Raw genomic sequence first — 20,812 nt, 5'->3', positions numbered from 1 at the left:
TACTTCTGAGAGGAGCCGATATCAGTAGCCTTAATTCATTATATTTATAACGCCAATTAACCTGTAGTTTGCGCATTTTCTCTGCCCCTTCAAACGGCTTCAACAAACGGGGCAAGCTATAATTTATATATTTACAGTCTTTGTGGGGACCTGATCGATCTGACAGCGGAAATGGGATGCCCTTGATTTTGTCATTGAGTATGAAAATAAAAAACGTGTAGAAAAACTCCGTCCGAGTAGGTTAGTCGCGTGACACCATATCCCGGAGACCGCGCCGAATCCTACTTCATGTCAATTAATGCGTTTACAAGTTTAGAGCAGGTCCTTTATGGATCTCCCTTATCTATTTTGGATCCTTGATACGGAGTTTACTAGATTGCACTGTTGACATCTCTTAACTCTTTGACTGAATCACGGTTACTTACTATCGCATTTTATTACCGGCAAGTACTTTAAACATTTCCTCTACATATCGGTATATATCAGTAATTTGTTTCTATTTTGCGAGTTTGTGGTCAGCCGGGAAGCTCGTATTATTGGGGCACTTTCACCATTCTTTATATTTTCAGTCGGCATGTTTCTTTTACTAAATAACATACATACCCCCTGGTTAAAGCATTTTTGATTAAATCGCGAGTGTTTTCCCCCGAAATGCAGGTATAAATACGGATCAAAATTTGTCAATTTACTTGTTAAATGTAAGGTATCACGTTGTGAGATGAGTTGAGGGTTTGTTTATCGGACAAATAAAATTAGTGTTAAACCAGCGTACACATAACTTAAACTTCGTGCAGTGATCGTATCTTAGATCCTTAGTTAGGAATCGTACCGTGGAAATGGGGTGTGGGGACTAAACACTTTATATTTGGGCTGCATGATGTTCTCTGTGGTGGACATATCCATGATATCCATGATATCCATGATATCCATAAACTGTATTTATTCCCTATTTTAAGTAGTTTCCTCCTGCCGGACGTGTGACCTCCCCGTTTATATTATTTCGCCTGATATTTAACCACTTCAATTGTTTGCCGTGCATTGACGGCAAACAATTGAAGTGGTATTCAATTCAATTGAAGTGGTATTCAATTCAATTGAAGTAGTATTCCCATTCAATATGAAGTGGTATTCAATTCAATTGAAGTGGTATTCAATTCAATTGAAGTGGTATTCAATTCAATTGAAGTGGTATTCAATTCAATTGAAGTGGTATTCAATTCAATTGAAGTGGTATTAAATTCAATTGAAGTGGTTTTCAATTCAATTGAAGTGGTATTCAATTCAATTGAAGTGGTTTTCAATTCATTCCTGAGAGGAATGAATTTTTACCGCGTCGTGACCGACTCAGTTCCGTAGCTATTGTTAGCGTCCCCACTAAGGTTCCTACTAAGGTTCTGGCTAAGTAAGTAGTTTTACTCAGTCGGTAAGCCTGGCGACCTTTGACCCCCCGACAAATTGACCCCCGACGAATTGACCCCCCGACAATTGACCCCGCCCCCGACAATTGACGCCCCTATGTAATAACACTCGGGGTCAATTGTCGCGAAATCTAGGGTTTAGTACGACAATTGACCCCCCCGACAATTGACGGCCCCCGACAATTGACACCCCCGACAATTGACCCGCCGACAATTGTAATTAAACTGGGGGTAATTAATCGGGTAAGGGTTAGGTTTAGGGTTAGTGTTAGGTTAGGGTTAGGGTTAGAGGTTAGGTTTAGGGTTAGGGTAATGGGTAATGGGTTAAGGGTTAGGGTTAGGGTTAGGGTTAGGGTTAGGGTTAGGGTTAGGGTAAGGGTCAGGGTCAGGGTCAGGGTCAGAGGTCAGGGCCAGGGTCAGTTTTCAGGGTTAATTGTATTAAATTATATTTTCGGGGTCAATTGTCGGGGGGTCAATTGACGTGGGTCAAATGTCGGGTCCATTGTCGGTGGGTTAATTGTCGGGGGTTCCATTGTCGGTGGGTCAATTGGTCGGCGGGGGTCAATTGTCTGGGGTCAATTGTAGCCCACCCTAAACTTCAGCACCTAGTCATTATGCCTCCTACTATTACCAGATATCACAGCTTTACTTTATCTGTAGGTTTAGTTAAGTAGCACCTGTGATAGAGTTACCAGGTGTATACCTGTGTTTACAACCAGAGAAGTAAGCCCTTTCAGCATAGCAACGGTTGTGGCGGACTTCTGTCTCCTGCTTGTTATTTGTTATCCTGAGAAATGTTGCCAACAAATCACTCCCTCCGTCCTGACACCCTGCCTTAACTAGACCTGCCTGAACCTGTTTAACCCCTGCCAATACACAGCCTCTCAGCCAGACATCTCATCTGACCTATCTCAACCAATAGGAAACACAAACCAACTCACGTGATCTTTTGTTAGCCAGTAGGAAGCGAGAAATATGTCACGTGACTATAGTTTGCCTATGAGTGGTGCGAGCCGACCTGAATATTAAATATACCCCAGACGCTCTGTAGGGAGCTTCTTTAGACAGGTGTATGATATGTTAGGTGCGTTTCCGCATTGCTGCTATCACTAGAACACGCACACTTTCTCTTACAAAATATACACTCCCTTCTCCCCTTCCTCCTCCTCATTCTCCTTCCACCACTCTCACCCTTCACCCTCACCTCCCCTCTCACCCTCACCTCACCCTCTCACCCTCACCTAACATACCAGATCTGCCCCCAGATCTCTCCCACATACCTCCTCTAGACATGTTGTCTCAGACAGTACAGTACATGCCAGGTAGGCTGCTTCAAGGAAGTGGCGTCTCGCTGAGTTACCTGTACCATGCGCTCTCAGCTGTTTCTACAAATAGGCTGACTTCGCGCCGTATGTCTCCTTCAGTTGTCTCCCTGGGTTGTCTCCTTCAGAATGAATGTCTCGTTCATTGAGCATTATTATTTTTCTCTTTGCTCGTTGTCGATAACCTTCTGTTATGTTTTTAGGCGCCGTTCATAATTTCAGAGAGAGTCTTTGATTATTGATTTTAGTATGATATTGTTGGAGAAATTGTCCACAGATCTAGTTATTAATTGCAAGAATTAAATATTTCTTTCGGAAACACCTTCAAGGCTTACTTAACGATCAAACCTTAAGTAATTCTATGGAAGATATTTTTCGTTTTACGTTTGATATGAATTAAGAAGCTGTCATCCGTACGAAAAAACGTGATTTCCTGAATAAATGTCAATATCCTGATGATTGATCACGTCGAATGGCAGACCTGCAGCATTATTTTGCCAGACTTCTTACTCCAGAGACCTGACGGACTCAATCCTTGCGGTCAGAACACCAACTTTTGTCTTCGTCAACTTGACCGACGTGTTTTGTGTTAGGGATTTTTTAATTTTTCTGACCCTTAAAGTTGCGGTTTTTGGTAAAATGTCTTTTATAAAATTCTTAAAGTTTGGTCAAAATTCTTAAGAATCCACAGAGCAAAAAAAAAAAAAATCCCCCCCAAAAATAATTTTGCTCTGTTTTCACATTTGTCTGGGGAATACTTAACCTGCCAACTTTCCAACATCTAGGACAATATCTTGATGTCAGGAGCTGTTTATTACATGGTACTTCCCATTACCCAATTAAAATCAGTGAGACCGTGCAAGTCTAGCCACGTCACGTGATCTTTAGTTCCAATCACGTGACGTCACGTGATCTTTAGTTCCAATCACGTGATATGAACCTGAAGTGGACTTTGTCCCGTCTCGCCGTGTTTCTCTCTGGGAGTTTGTTTGTGTTATATTGCCGCTCTTCATGCCCCCTTCAGGCCGAGTGTTTTCACTAATTTGTTCTGTCTACAGTTCTCGGAGATTTTTGACGGCTTTTAGACTTGAATCGTCCAGTGGCATTTATGATAGCATTTCTATTTTCTGACTTGAACTGACAAATGTTCGCAAATTAGTCACAATAATAGGCCTCGCCTAGCTTGTTTTCTCCTTTTATAGCTTAAACTTGTTTTCTTCACGAGTCATAATGCCACCTTCATTCATAATAACACGTACTGTATCTTTCTCTTATAAACTGATCGGTCAACACCAATTAGACAGCATTTTTGTTGTCGTATTTCTTGCGACTTTTTGATGACTACGGTCTGTGCTCAATTCGAAATTCTATTTTCCTTGTCAAAAATTGGACGCTCGCAAATTGTTGTCAATAATACTGTAGTTATAAATTATTAACTGTTTCATATTCGTGAACTTTATTACTCCGGATAACTCGTTCAAGGCGTCAAAAGGCGTAATAAAGCTCCGCAATATGCAATCGAATATTTTTATGCCAGTAATCTCCAACCATTCAGCTATTACCCAATAAACTCACAGTATTTCCTAACGTGATATCACATCCAGCTAATAAGAGGGCTCAATTTCGCACGTGTTGCGTTGCAACAAAGCTTATAGGAAATGCTAAGCGTGCTGCAGGCGATAAAGCAATAACTGCTGAGCAGTAGTAGTAGTAGTGATTGAGATCATGATATTAACTATTCTACCTGCTATATCACCTCCTACTGCTATTCATTCTTTACTTACAGCCTGACACCAGGATCCATCCATAAATTACTGCTTATATGTTTGTCTTTAAATCTCTTTTTCTTCTATTTTTCTCCTCTTTCTTGCGACTGAGTTAGTGCCGATGGGCGAGATCTAAGGTTATTCCGAACGTTTTCAATGTCAACATCATGATCACGTTACTACAGATCTACAGATTACTAATTCTCTGGCCACTGTTAAGTCATGACCTTGCTGCAGACTGTTATTCTACTGTTATCATTGTTATAAAGTTATAACTGTAGCAATAACAAGCTTGATAGTTGCTCCCACATCTTTCCGAGAAAAGTAATGCTATTAAAACAGCTCAACAATTATTAACATGTGACCCCCACGTGACCGGGCCCCCTCCCTGGTTCACCTCCCCCGGTCCCCGCCTTAACCTCAACACCACCACAACACCACCTCATAGCTGATAACTCTCACCGTTACTTACGAGAAAAGAGAGGAGAATCAAAACAAGAAGTTGTAGAATCCTGCTTGTCTGTAGATTGTGCAGAACTTTGTCGCTGTCAACTTCAATTAGCTATTGAGGAAAGTGAGAGTTTCGGGCAACTTCCGACCAAGTTTTAGATGAATTGTCATTCAGTCAGCGCGCTGGTAATCTTTCTTATTGTTATTTTCATCATCCTGATTTTGATTTGTTGTTTTTAACATCAGTATTCTCATTATTCTGAATGTGATACAGGATAATGGGCGTGAGGTTTGTGATTTTCGACGTAACAGGTCACAATATTTTGTCATTTCGTGAGAAAAGTTACTATCGGGCTTTTTAAAACTTTCGCTCAGCAATCTTATTTAGTGCTGAAACTTTTGACAGTTACGTTACAGATTATTAAGTTATTCCGCTGATTAACCTGGTTAACTTATGAATTAAATTATGTTTTAAGGAGGTTTCTGTCAGTACCGAAATGACCTAAGAGACTGTACCCCTTATAGCTCTGTACCCCAATAATATCTTCATTCAGTTTCCAGCCATCTTTATCTTTTGTAATCCTCGTTTATACTCTTCATAACTACTTGCCTAATATACAAACCGTAAAGTAATCCTGATGGGTGTCTATGCTTAATTGAAACCCAAGCTTCGCCCGACTAACGATCAGAAAGTGCTCGATAACATGTTTGTAGATTAGATCGCCCGGGTAGCAGCAATCTTGAAACTATAGATCAGGTTGTCTTGAAACTCCGCCTTCTTGCCCCGGCCTCCTTCTCCCATTTCACTTATAACTGTCTCGAATGTCCTCACTCCTCTCTGGGACCTGATGTCCTCTCTGGTACCCGGGATCTACTTGACGGTACCCATCTCCAGCACTTTCCTTCAGTACCTGACATGTGGATATTAGTGCCGGGTAATCAGGGTGTGTATCAGTGGTGTAGCTCTACCTCTGATGACGATAGTAAGGATGAGACTGATTCAAGTCCTTTCTCTGTAGAGCGGACCCGCTCCAACCTCGCTTTGATCACTTCCCTCTGATGTGGCTCCAGCTCTCTCTCTCCAACTCTCCAGCACCCCTCTCTCCCTCTTTCTCCAGGTGGCAGGGTGTTATAGCACGGAGTTGCAGTAACCCGGATATACTTCTACTCCCGTCCTACTTTCCTTAAACCTTCTGCTAATTCCACAATTTCATTGAGCTCCATTTTAAAACGTGCAGTATAATTGTTGTTTGAGGGAATGTGGACATGTTTCTTATCCGTGCTTTCTTTCGATTTTTATCGAGCTTTATGATCTTTGTCAGATTCTGAGATTCTAGGAGTATTAGGTGATGAGGTTTGCTTAGATTCTAAAGAATGCTCCTTAATTATCTTCACGTAACTCATCATACGGTCTAGTGAATTGCTCCTACACGTGCCGTTACAGAGTTTCGGTAGAATTTGAAACTTTTTTGTTCAGATATTTTCCGGCACGAGATTTCCTGTTTTTGTGATTACCGTGAATTTGGGGGAGAGACGAATGTCGCAGGTCCTTCGCGGAATTTTATCTTGAATTAAGTTTTATGATTATGTCGGTCGTTGGCTTAACATTATACACATTTAAAACCGTTCGTTATTCCAGACTCCAGCTAATCGTTCTTTTATTTTTGGTTTTATGTACTTTGTCTTATTTGATGTGGTTATATTACCCCAGCGAAAATTGATCGCCCTTGGATATGAAACCTTAATGCGTTAAAATTATACAAAGCTAATAATAGCTCTGATAAGCCCCATTCTATAATTTCACCCCTAGATATTTATCGAAACACTCAAAGACTCATTGATGATATTGAGTGTTAAGCTTGTTTTATTGCCCCTTAATACCTCACCATACCTTTTAACCATTACTCTTCACACGCCATGAGCTATATAACCCCTTCTTTGTGGGGTTTCCATGTTGATTAAGGGATTAACCTAATTCGATTTGATCATCCACTCAATTAGACAAGATAATATGGCGAAATAAACACAGAACCACTCCGCCCACATTATTAGTTATTTATCATGGTAAAGGGCGACAGTTCTTCTACAATCAGAAACCACTTATCATTTAAATGTTGGTAATTTAATGTACAGTATATTAGCCTTATCTCGTGATGAAGTGTGAACCCTGAAGTCTCGCCACCAAATTAATTCTGACGACATGGGAGACGCTAGTAGGGGCCAGTGTCGCCCCCAACAAACTCTGATAAGGTTTTTTAAACATGGCTTGCACTGCTAAGGCTCGGTTATGTCCCTTTGCTCTGTGTACGATTTAAACATGCCCATTCCGTTTGTGTTAAACTTTGTTGAGATTTCTTGAATAATCTGGAACATTCAATCTCATTCGCTCTCGAAAATAAACAAAAGTTTAAACTGATCTGAAACAATAACCAATATCGGCCCACGCTAATTTGATAAAGATAATAATAGAAATAAAAATATTTCCTCCGAGAATGTGGCGACAGGTCCATCACCAGGTCTATCGGCTTCAGTGTGGTTTCTTATATCTTTATCTCTCTCCCCGGGGGTCCTCTATCTCCCTGATATACTGCCATCAGAACCTGGGGTACCCTCGAGCCAGGTTCTGTCTGTGACCCATATCTCTTGTATTACACAGACATGTCTGACTCCCTCTTATATATACATGTAATACATTAGTAAATCTAATGTCTGACGTATTATCTGATAAACTTCAAATTTCAGTAATTCCAAATATCACTTTCCCGGCAAATTACGTGTCTGCGTAATCTCGTCATGTAATCCGAGTGGTTTCATCTTGCTCTAATGTCAATAGTTAGCCACGAGTTCTCGGTTGATGTTGTGACATTTAGTGATGTCTAGGCGATCTCTTAATCTGTCTAGGTGATCTCTCAATCTGCTATCCGAGCACTATATTCGTGTTATGAGGGTCCGCTGTCTGGAGCGACTAGTTGAGCTCGTCTGAGGTAGGTAACAGGAGCTAGTAGGTATGACGATAGCACGTGCTTAATTACCACCAGTTTACTACCACTACCACCACCAGTCCCATTTGTCCATTACCAGCTGCTCTTGCTACCGACCTCACTTACTGACCCTTAGATCTGACATTAATGTGCCGTTACCACTTTCATTTGTTAGGTTTTACCAGTTTACAATGTACTCATTGGGGCTCACACAATATCATTTCTCTGCTAATGAACGTTCTAGAATTTCAGTCGGCATTGTGATCAGTTGGTTTAGTGTGAAGTGTTATTCGTTAGAGGTATAAGTTATCTTCTAATTATCTTCGTGCTTTGTTATAACTAGCTCTGTGTTATCACACTTAAAGCGTCCCTCAGCCCTTTCTTCTAATTCTGCAGAAATCAGCGAACTTGCTCATGCATGCAATTGATAATGATGTTGATTATCTATAATCGATATCGATTGTTCGCATTTAATTGGTCCTGAGTCTAATTGTTCTCATTTAATAGCTATAAGCTTATTGGGTCTTATTAAGACCTATAATCACGTATATCTTTCGAAGTTGTGAAGCTTGCGGTTGTATGCTCCACCACTAAATACAGTTTACACTGAACCTAGTTTTATTGGAGCGATTCTTTACACTTGCTCTCATAACAGTGCAGTGTGCACACGGTGCACGGTAGTGTGCACAGTGCACGGTACGCACGATGCACTGCTTGTAAAACAACACGATACACTCTCGCGATACCATGTTGTACACGATACATTCACATTGACTTTAGTGCGACTTCCTGCGTTGTCTGGCAGCGTGGTCCGAGACCAACTCTTCCTGTCTGACCTGCTAGTTACTTTGTAAGCAGTAGCCAGCCTGCACCTCCAGCCTCCCACCACCAGGCTCCTCCTCTCTATTCATCAGCAGTGTCATGTTTGGCTGTTAAGTGGATAACACGGGCATGTTCATTTCGTGTGACCCAGCAAACCATTACGTTCAACTTTTGTTGCAAAAAAACCCACCGGACTGGGGATATTCCGTTTTACAACAAACCTATTCGCAAACCAAAACTTTTTTTAAACCAATTTCCAATTCCACCATTTTTTAATGATTTACACCTCATTACTTTGTTAAACCAATTAAGCATAAAAAAAACTTTTACCTTATTTGAGGGTTTGTCCGTTTTACATAGTAGAAGGTTTAAAAAACTTTGTTTTTTTAAAACCTAATTTTATAAAATGGGGGGGTGCGACACATATAGAAAGTATTAATTTCCCATATTCGGTTTTTTAAACATTGCATTTTTACTCACAAAAGCAGGCTCCTGGCTTCATTACTACCCCTTACTAGGAAGGGTCGGGGGAACTTTTAGTTTATTAATTTTGTTATTAAACTTGTTCCAATCCCCCGCCTCTGGGGGGACAGGCACAGGCTCTGTGGTGTCGCTTGCCCTGACTGTTGTATGTTCATCCAAGAACTCCTTCTAACTATTGGGGGAACCTGAATTCTCTGGGACCCGATTAGTTATTCGGTCCCGCAATATTCCGCGTTGGTCTGGGATGGACCGTTCAGCCTTTGGGACGTAAAAAACAGGGGGCCGATAAGATCTGTCGAAATGGTTTAAAAAACACCAAAAGGGTTTCGCCACGATAAACGTAACCTGCCAGCATGATAATGATGGCTGATAAGTGCTCATGATTTTAGCGGGGAACCTTTGCCGTTTTTCGACCTACCCTGGGGGACCTTGGGAGTTTTATAAATGATAAGTCCCCACTGAACTAGAATACTTTATATCATCATTTCCAATTTTATGGATATTGTGGTTTTTACTTTTTACCCGCTGTTTCAATCTCTTGCGGGGGTTGTCAAGAAATGGGGTCAGCCGTGTTTTATTCGGAAAGTAGTTTTTTGGCCCACATAATCCCAAAGTACTGGTCTGCCTGCAAATCATTACTTTTCTTCCTCCCTCCTGAGTCAGGGGTATTAGGGATAAGAGGTTTGTTCCCAATACTACCTCTTAAACTCCTCTAGTTCCTTGGAGGCTAGTTTTTAAAATTTAGTTGTACCCCATCTTCCCTCTGAACTTTGTTCTCAATTTAACCTCGGTCTTTTTAATTTTTGTTCGAAGTTTTTTCTCCGAGCAGGAAATGGAAACTCAAACTTCATGGAAAAGGGTTTTTCCGCCCCACATCAAATGTAAAGCCAATAGTTGCTATATTTTCGGGGGGTTTGACCACAGGCCTTCACCTAAAACAGTAATGAATTGTATCGGGTGTTTTTTATAGGCGGAAAAAATAAAATATTGCGAGATATGGTATTAAACTCGATTTACTTCTCACGTGGTTCGGGGTTGGCCCATAATTTCGTTGTAATGAAATTCCCTGGAGCTGGATTCACGGCTTTTTGTTAGCTATCGGTTGGCCTTGCTCCTCTCTATGTAACATGTGACGGGGGGTGAAGGGGAGGATGGAGGATAAACAACTCTTGCTTATCTCACTCTCGCTGCCAGAAAACATTGATATATTTTTTTGAGTCCAAGACTACCTTTATTTTGCGTGGGGAAACATTCGCGTCCTTTCCGAAACAATTTGTTTCGGGAAATTAAAATTTTTGGTGGGACGTTTGCTTTTTTTCCGCGTTGGAAATTCCTCGGGGAACCTAAACCCTTATATTTTTCCTGGCGAAAATTTTGGTGTTTTCATAACAAAACCATTGTTGTGGAAACATTTAAGGGACCCAGAATCTCCCCAGAAATCTCCCCCAGGGATATAGTGAACTATTGAAAAATCGCTTGCCGGGTCAAACTAGGATTGTGGAGCAGGAGAGGAGGCAGACAATAGGGTCCCCCCAGGTTTTGTAAAAACCGTGATTTTTACTGTTAAGTTGTGATGGGAACTGTAAACGGGGGTCCTGTCTTGGCCGGTTTGGTTTCTTCAAAACTTTTTTGTCGGCGTTATATCCCTCGTTTACTCCGCAAGAATGTTTACAATATTATTTGGCTACCCGGGGGACAAAAATTCAGGAAGGAAATAGATTGTCCCATTTATATGTATCCACTGCCTTTTAGAATTAAAAACCTGTGTTTCAATTATGGAGTAAAGGGATCCTCTGAACGGGTTTCCTTAATGAAACCGGTGCGGGTATCTTTGATCTTAAATCTTGCAAATTGCACAATTTTGGCAAATTGCACTGGTAACAATTTATCGGGAAAGAACTGAAGAGAGTGGATTTTATGATTTACAAATTGCCAAATCTGCACTCTTTGTTTTTTTCTAGCCCTGAAAACTGGGTCGTTATTTTCTGCCAATATCCAAAAGTCAAAAAAGGACTTTGGCGTTTTATTTGCCATTCATTTTTAAGGGAGATTTCCAAAGGGGAGTTCGATTTTGTTCAGGGTTTGCCCACTTTTCAAAGGGGATTTGTCAAGCCTGGAGAGCATATTACTTTAATTATATATTTTTGTTGCACTCTATTCGGTCAACAAATTTACATCGGACGGGAAATTATCACAAAGTGGGGACTTCTTTTGCCGGGACCGGGGCTCCACTTTTAAGCTGGGGGACTTGCGGTTTTTTTTTGGCTCGTCAAATTTGTTCTTGAAAAAGGGTTAATTTTTAGGTGCCGGTGCACAAATTTGAGACACGGTCAGGGGGGAACAACCAATGTATTACTACAAATTAAAAACTTGAGAAAAACCTTTGCGGCAGTGTTAATCTGAAACGCAGAATTGCTATGGGGAAGTGTGCTTGTTTTTCGAACTGAGGTTCTGTTACAGGAAGGGCTGCATTGGTTGTCTGGGGCAAACAAAAAAATTTTCTTAGATTTTTAAAAACTTCTTTTCTGCTTTTGGATTTATGGCCCATGGGAAGCATTAGGAATATTAGAATAACAGGGGGAAAATTAGGGATCTTCTGTTTCATAGATTTAATCTACCCCAAATTAACCCCCAAATGGGCTGCGGGGCGGGAGAAAAAAACGGTGCAAAGGATCTAAAAAAATTAGTGGGGGGACTCGCTATATTTCCAGTACATGATTAAGGGAAAAACCGAATTAAAATTTACCTTTTTTACCCCTCGCACTATATATAAAACTAATATTTATTTTTCCACAGCTAAAACTACGTTACCCCTCTCCCCGGGGCCCTAACTGATCCCGTTTGTTATTCCCCAATGTCATGTTTCGGCTCTGTATGCTTCCACACGATGAGTCACCTCTTAGTGGGAACGTTCACCTTCAAAACAGAGGAAAAAAAGGTACCAATTTTTTTTCCAACGGTTTTTCATTCCGGGGGACGTGCCTGGCATATTGGCTTTACAGTGTTTTAAACTATGGGTGAGGTACAATCCGATTTTGATTCCGGGCGGTATATTATAGCCAGCCTTTAAGTTTAGGATCACTTTTTTACATCAGGTATTGCAGGGGGAGTTGGCTAAAACAAGGGGTTTTACATGGCCCCTACATTCCTCCGGCTTGATTGTGCTTCCGCTGCACCCATCGTTACCGGGGGCCAGTCCTCTGTTTGCCACCACCTTGAGGCCACTTGGTTTTATGTACCCTTATCGGAAAAAAAGAGGGGTAGGGGCTTATTTGAAATTTCAGGGATAGGGCTTGTCAAAGTTTGGTATTGCCACTATTTTTTAGGATTGGTAAATTTGGGGGTTTTCCACTCACTTTATCACAATATCGGAATCCTCTATGCTTTGTCCGCTCATTTTCTCATGGATGGGTCCAACTACAACATTAGGGTTCGCAATAAAAGAGGGATATATCTTCTTCCTTGTTTACTATCCTTAATTGTGGTGATCTGCATAAATTTGACATTCCTATCTGTGGATTTGAGGATATCTATATCACAAAACAGTTGATGCTTTTCTCCTTCCAACCGGAAGATTTCCCGTTAGGGGAGGAGGGCCATACATGGCGGGGTTACCTCATATTGTTGTTGAATGTAGACGGTCGTCCATTGTTGTTAATCTTCTTTTTTCCACCTTCATTTCCTGTTCAGGGATATCGTGGGGGGCGGGGCGGGGGCGGGCGCGCGGAGGCGGCGGGCTGCTGCTAGTTGTAGTAACGCTGGTAGTGGTTTCTTAGTATCTGGTGTGTTGTCACACATTGGAAATTCCTAAACTTTTACCAGCTTTCTTTTCTCCATTTATGGTCTTAGGGAAAAACGGCGTTGTGTACATTATTATTTCATGTGTTGCCCTCATTCTTTCTTAAGTTTAAATGTTTGGAGGTAATAGGGGGTTTTGAAGGAAATGTTTGCCAAACTTTATGGGCGTCTCTTGAGGTTTCTGAGGCGTTTTCAGGTTTCCGGTTGGGAATGTATTTAGGGATTATTGTTGTTTTTTTACTTCAGATTAAAAAATCTTTTAATTACCCGCTCTTTTCATAGTTGGTTACAGTACTTTTAACACTGGATCATGCATCCATTAGAGGGCGGACCACTATTTTGTTTGTCTATACAAACGGTTAATTTGATTTTTTTTTAAAGAATCTATGCCTTAAGTTTTTGGTATGCAGAAAATTAGTTCAACAATTTTCACCTTTTAATGACCCCACCAATAACTCCACAGGGGGGACTCCGGGTACCAGACTCTCCTTAACACTTGGGGACTTCTTAGTGTTCCAGACCCACATTGGGCGGGTTTTCTTTCCACGGGTTATTCGAAAACCACGTGAGGATTTCTCCAATTTCTAGGAACTTAAAGAGGGGCCCATTGGGGGCTTAGTTATAACTAGTATATAAGGTTATTGTGTGTTATACCGCTCGGTTAGTGACGCTGGATTTGGCCTGGACACACGGTTAGACTGCAGTTTTGGGTTGGGGGGAATATTCCCATTTTTCCGCGTGGTTTCCCTTTTCCATCCTAGTGTGGTGACACCCACCCAAATTATCCAAAAGCCCACCCCCTCACACCCTCTTCACCCTTCTCGCTCTTCCGCGATCCTAGATTTCAGCCCACACGGCTGAAAAAACCCAAAACCCGGCCTCCCTTTGTTTTTTGCCATCAGACTTAAACTTGAACCGCCTATTATTGACACATACCCGGATACAAACCGGGGCATTTGGTGGTTTTAAGGTAGCTGACTTTGGGATCGAACGTAAAACCGAGAGTGTTGTGGCAGGCACCTTTCCACCACCCTGGCGGCTAAACCAATAATAAGGGAGCAGTGGATTACTTTAGGGGGGTTTTCCACCATCCTGGGGGCCACGAGTGTGTTTGCCTGCGAGTTCGGCCACTTCAATGCCGCGCCGGGATCTTCTAACCCACGTTTTAACCATCCACAAATGCTTTTAAAAACCCCTTGACACACAGTTACCTTGTATCAAATTAATTGTTTTTAACATGTTATGGTTTAAATTTTCAGTTTTAATGGAAAGTAACAATACCCCATTTTATACCTCCATGATCCAAGGACCCATTGTCTTAAGGATTTTGGGTGTAGGAGGGGGACTTTCTACATTCGTTTCAATGGGGGAAAATTACTCAAAACGTTTTGATATGCTTAAACTAGGTATATTTCATTTAACGGTACTTTTCCAACTATATTCTTTGTCAAAATGTAACTAGTTTTGAAACCGCCGGTTACAAAGTGCCAAAAATACAGGGGTTCAATTCAAACATACAAAAAGGGGGGCCTTGTCGGGTGTAAAAAGGCCGATTTGGGTAAACAAACCATGACCCTCTTCTTTCTTGTAGACACTGTTTTCTTTCTAGGGCCTAGTCGACTGGGCTTTTCCCAGGGGGGGGGGGGGGACTTCGGCCCTCTGTTGTGGGGCAAGGCCGGATGGCCTTCAGATTTGTCTGGCCAAAATCGGCCAGGGGCTTGAAAAAAAACTCAGTGGGTAGTGTGTGTGTCGTTTTGTGGTTGGCTTGGGGTGAAGGAAGCTGGTTTAGGGACCCAGTCGGAGGGGGCACTGTCTTTTAAGTCACCGTGGGGGCGCCAGTTACTTTCCCCCCCCTGGTCTAGGGGAAACAGGGCTAAGAGAGGGGGCTGCTTGTGTTGTTGGGGGGGGGGGGGGGACAACCTTCCCTTTTTTTTCCTCCTCTTATTACATGGACTACGTCTTTCCTGCTTATTTTATATTTATTCCGTCTTTTGCTTTTGCTTTTTTTTTCTTACTGTTGTTTTTTTTTGTTAGGTTTCAATACTTTATAATGTCTTTTGATTTTTTCAGAGAATTTTTTGTTTTTATAAACGTTTTTTTGCGAGGGTCTTTAGCTTTTTTGTTGTAAGCTTTGCTCTTCTGTCTTTCACTCTTCATTTGCATTGTTATTAACGTTAATTTGAGTTTTTTTAATTGGGGGGCACCAAAGGCTGAATCCTAGCTTATAATTTTGGTTTTCGTTTTTCTTACCCATTCTTTTCTTTAATTTTGTGCCTTACAACTGCTGCCCCGAAAAAAGAATCTAAATTGCAATTTTGAAAAAAGGTAAAGCGTTCTAATTACTGTATGCTTCGAGGAACATTCTGCTTGAGTTTTTACTGGGCCCCACTGGAACCCCACGGGTTTTTCGAGCTAAACTTTTATTTTAGTTCCACCCCGTTGTTTCTAGAGGAAAAAAACCTATCATAGTAAATGCCTTTCATACCTAATTACCCGCACCCCATGTTTCCGTGAAATGCAGGGTTTAGAGCTACTCTAAAGTTATCCCCCTGGATTTTTTCGGGGTCAGGGAGTTGCCCCACCCAGCGACCCACCGAAAACTAGTCTACTGTAAAACTAAAAAAAACCACAGTTCTTTTATTCAGATACTTCCTTTTTCTGCCCCCAAAAACCCAGGGGGTGGTTGTACCATTTTACCCGCCCCTTTCATATTCGCCGTGACCCGGTTCACCCCCCAGCCATTATATCCTTCTTTCTTTCCCGACCACTTCTCCATATTTTTACCGGACTGCCTTTTTTTTTCAAATCGGCAGCCGTTTTCCCTCCCTCATTCCGGGGGTAGGGGATTTAAGTAATCCCGGGGTCCTTGTAACACCTTCCCATATTATCCCGGACAGGGATCCCACGCGCCTTACCCATTGCACTCCTGCACAAAACATCTCCCTTTCTTTTGTCAGCATTTTCAGGGGTTCTCATGAACACAAGTTTTCAGGACCAAAAATTTCCACGGTCCCTTATCGCCGTTTTTCACGGGGGACCCCAAAGTTTATTGGGGGCCCAATAAGGAGGGTGGCTGTTAGCAGGGGTGTTTAATTCTTGTTTATTTCAACATGGGGTGTGTATATTTAAGTAACCGTAGTAACCTCGGCCCTTTCAACATTTATTCCCCATCAACCTTCGACCATACTAATTTCAAAATTGAAAAACACTTAAAAAATATTTTCTCGAGTAGTGGTGGTACCAAGCTCTCCCAGCATACCTTTTTTCAGATCTCATGTTCATAGCTCTTCTCGTCTTCTCTTCTCTTTTCTTCTCTCTCCCTCTCGCCTGTGTTCTCTAATCTTTAATTTTGGTAAACATTTACTTTAGGTGGGGAAGTGGGTGGGATAGGGGGGGGGAAGGTAAGGGATCTTTGCTTTTATCACCATAGATGGTTGGGTTAAGTGGGGTTACCCCACTAGATTTTGCTTCTCGAAGGCCCATCTATACTGGGGGGGGCTATTAAAGAAACCTGTTTGTTCGGTGGGGAGGGGAAGTAGAAGGAGGAGAGGAGGAGTAAGAGCAGCTTCATTAGGTTCCCTGTCCACCCTTAATTTCACTTTAAATTGGGGTGATGTACATGGTGCAAATTGACTAGGGAATTCTCCCTCTAATTTTATTACGCCAGAATTGTCCTCCCAAAAATTATTAAACAGTTAGTCAGGCGCCCCACCAGGACCCGGGACTGGCACAAATGCACGAGTTTCCCAGCTCAAATTTCCCACTAAAAGGGTTCCGGCGTATTACTTTTATTATCGGGGGCGACATACCTTGGGGAATTTTTAAAAAAATAGGATTGGACAATATTTATATTTAATTATTTTGAACCCGCCATCTGCCGCCGGTTATCGGTGGGGCGTTTTAATTTTGCTTTGTTCTGTTTCCTTATCCGTATGTGGTGTCTTCGGTTAAAATTGTAATTGAGGGCCACCATCTTTTGGCCTCGAAGCAGTAGGTGGGGGGGGAACCATAGTCAAATTATTACCTCATTTTCCACATAGTACTGTTTACTGTTATTTAATTTATCGTACTTGATATTGGTTGGAATTTATTACTAAACCTGTGGACCATTTCATATAGCGCTCGGCCCCAAAATAGAGGTGCCCAACGCACTTTCCCACGTTTTGGTTTAACAGCCCCGTTCGCCTGGTGGCAAACCGGGATGAGGAGGAAATTAAACTTCAGCGATGAGGGAAGCGTAAACTGGGGGGTACAAAAGCAAGCATTAGGCTCATGAAGTAGTAACACCTTGGGGAAAAAATTCAAACGAGGGGGGGGACTGGGACTTTTCCATCGGCCAAACAATCGCTCAAAAAACACCAGGCGACCTTCTTTCGGGGCCCGTGTTTTTGGAAGGCATTTGTCGGACGCTTAAAAAAATGGAAAAAAAATTTTTAACCGGCTATTGCAAATGGGGGAGTGCCAATCCATCATTAGTGTTAACAACCAAATGCTGGCAGTCTTCTTTGCCATCATGGATTCAGAATTCAAAAAAGGGGGAGGGGACGATACAAAAACTCAGAAAGGTCCAAAGGTAGACCGGATCCGGAATAAAATTCCCAGATTTCCACAGGCTCGTAAACCAAAACCCTTATAATTACAAAAAACCCCTATTTTCAGATTCTGACTTCATTTTGGTTTTTTGTAAATTGTGCTAAAATTTAGTTACACATTTATGTATTACCCGCAGGGGAATTTGTAACCACAAAAGCTTTTCAGGGGAAGCACGGGCTTCTATCGGGTTCTGGGGACAAAAAGGGGGAAAGCCAGCCTTCTGACTCTTGAGGGGAAGTGGATAGACCTCTCGGGACCGGGTAAGATAACTGCCCCCACAATACCTCCTTCCAATGCCTATCCTCACTAATTATTAACAACCCCAACATTTACCTTTCCACCTTACTACCACTATTAGAAATCCGAACCTCAAACCAACAAGTATCAAACACGGGAAGCATTCCTTCGATTCACCCCACGTGGGGCAACCCTCCAGTCCCCCAACACGTGATCCCTCTGGCCAACTCTAAGGGGGTTTCCGTGGCCTTTTCATTTCATGGTGATTCATACCCACACTCCCTTACAAGCAACATTTTTCCGGCTTTCACTTTTTTTAAACAGTACTCAGCTCCTAACCATTGTGGCAAATTTTCTTGATCTTTGTTTCAACATGATTATCAGGTTCATAAAGTACTTACGCCTCAATTAAAAGATTTTTTCCCGGTGGGGATCGCATTCTGTTTTTACCAAATCTTTCTTTATACTTTTTGCTATTAATTAAAGATTTCGGGGCCCCGCCCATTACCCCATTATTTCAACTTTACAAAAGGACAAACCCCACAAATGAAGGGGGGGTACTTAGGGCACCACTGACCAATTGGGTCGGCGCCAAACTTCACAGATTATTATCTATGGCTGTATTTTTGGCCTTAAAAAATAAGGGTAAAACCCGAATTTGATGAGCTTTAAAGCGCCCGATAATGGGGGAGGTTTAACCTGGATCAGCTTAAAGCGGGGCCGGCCCCGGGGTAATTACTCTTCCTGGTTTAGGGCCCCCACTTGATACTTTTTAGGTTCTGTAAATTCCCTCTCGGAAACCTTTTAGGCCCCCTGATCTTTGTTATATCTTCGAAACTTAAGGCGGGGGACCCCAAAACTGGCCCACCGTGTGAGCATTTAACTGCCCTGAAAGTTCCGACTTCTGGTGGGATTATAACTTAGTTAGGGGGGACTCAGTGGGGTGCCAAGGTGGGACCCTCCTATCCCTGGGGGAACGTAAAAGTAGTAAGGAAACCCCTGGAGGAATACCCTTGGGGAGGGGCACAAAACGCCACGTTAAATACTAGTGTGGTCTCTACGGATTTAGAATCAGGGAAAACGCTAACTGCAACCATTAAAAGTAAACCCTGAAACATAATATTTTAATTTATCAACTACCTTTGACAAACTAACAGAAACATAGGCGCTAGATTTGAACAACCCTTTTTTTTACTGAGAAGATTTACTTCGTGTTCAAAACCACAAATTTGGATGCCATTTTTGACACCTTGCAAAAAAAACCAGGAAAGCCGCATTTTTACAGTCTTAGGACCGCTAAGAGAAAGAAAGGAAGAGTGTGACCACCAAATGGGCTGGTGTTGAACAGGGAAAGTAGGGCATTGTTAGCACTCAAACAGAGTATTGAGATGAGTGGGGAACCGCTCCAACGCGAACTCAAAAACACACTCAAAGGTTAAAAATGGTCGGGGGACTTTAACTTCATCACTGTTAATTGGAAGCTGTCTAAATTATGCTATGGGAGGGATATATTCGGGCCGGAAATCCGGGGGGGAAGGGTGGTGGCCTTCATTTTTATAAGGGAAAGTTTACTAGATGGATAAAATTATTTTACCATTAGTCGAAAAAAACTTTGCACTTAAAGTTTCAACAAATAATGGGGGGTACAACTTAATCTCCCATCCACCCAGGGGGGAGTCAAGTCAACGGAGTATACGAGGTTCCGGGGACCGAACATAGAAAGGCCAAGACCAAGTACAGGCAAGTTAATACAAGAAGTGCAAACACACACGTGGGAAGGCAGGAAGGGAGAAACAACGGGGGGCACGTCGCAATGCGGAGGGGCTAAGGTACGGACCTGGACCGTACGGGGCCGCACAAACCGGAAAAGCAGGGCGGGCACTTCAAACGGGGAAAGAGATTACGGAGTGGAGTTGGAACGCGGGACCCAGCGGGATGAAGCGTTTGAAGGAAAAGCCGAGGAGGGGGAGCGGAACACACAGCGGGTGAGACGAAGGCTTTGGAAGAATGGGTGGAAGTAAAAGGGGAAGTTTGAATTCCGCAAGTTTGCGGGGCAGGATTGCCAAAGGCAAAGGATCCACTAAATTGGTGGGGACGACCAAGGGAGCAAGATAACGGCGGATGGATAGTTTAGGGCGATTTATTGCGTGGGACCGGATTGCGCCCGCCGGAAACGGGGACGGGGAAACGTGAGTTTTCTAATACAGCGGCCCCCAGTTACCGTTGTACATTCATGAAGAAAAAACAAACGGGGCCCACAAAAGGAGAAGGTACTTTAGCGGATTTTTCAATATTAAAAAAAACCAAAAATTTTAATTGTTTCTGTGGTGGTTTTGTTGTTTATAAACTGGGAAAGTTTTTAAAAAAACAGTGGGGGGGGCACGGGCCCCCATAACACCTTGATTTTTACCCAAATTGTAGAGTTGTATAAATTATAGAACTTGGAGTTCCGCTGATTAGGTGCATTTTTTTGTTTTTGTACCATTACACAAATTCATTTGTTTAATGTATTTCTTCAAGCTGTGGTCCCCCCCGGGTTTCGCCTATGGGGTTTCGGGGGACAGGGTGTTAAGTTGGGGTAGTTCCCCTTAATATCAGGAAAACCTCAGGTCTTCCTAAAACCACCAAACCTTGGCCATTAGCATAACCTGTCTTTCCCTCTTTTTTGCTCGTGTCCCAGTCCCTCTAGTTCTGTATTTGTGGGCGATGGTTTCGTGCAGCCGTTTTCCCTTTGTCTATGTTTGTTTAAGTCTCGATTAAAAAAACGCCCAATTATTCAATTATGTCTCTTTCGATTAAAATGATTATTGCGTGGGTGGATGGCCTATGGGTTTACAAATTTTCAGGTAAATATTTTCGATATTTATTTTTATTTAGCGTTTTTCAGGATTATACTCTTCGCGTTATTCAGACTTACCCCAATGTTATTAACCGGAGTGATA

The 20,812-nt window shown here is 42.2% G+C and overlaps 1 protein-coding gene across 2 annotated transcripts in view; it reads left to right on the top strand.

The window, feature by feature from the left end:
• The window catches only part of LOC134813617 (uncharacterized), a 72,287-nt gene that overhangs the window by 47,284 nt on the left and 4,191 nt on the right, over positions 1-20,812 (top strand). For both annotated transcript variants that reach the window (XM_063821491.1, XM_063821490.1), the window contains exons 4-6: positions 17,770-17,893; positions 19,156-19,304; positions 19,548-20,140. The gene's annotated coding sequence lies outside the window, so the exon portion shown is untranslated. The remainder of the gene's footprint in view (positions 1-17,769; positions 17,894-19,155; positions 19,305-19,547; positions 20,141-20,812) is intronic.

This window comes from Bolinopsis microptera, chromosome 3, assembly GCF_026151205.1.
Source record: "Bolinopsis microptera isolate Bmic1 chromosome 3, MBARI_Bmic_1.0, whole genome shotgun sequence".
NCBI classification, from domain to species: Eukaryota; Metazoa; Ctenophora; class Tentaculata; order Lobata; family Bolinopsidae; genus Bolinopsis; species Bolinopsis microptera.
Note: the sequence above shows the minus strand (reverse complement) of the source record. Positions and strands in the feature narration are given on the sequence as shown.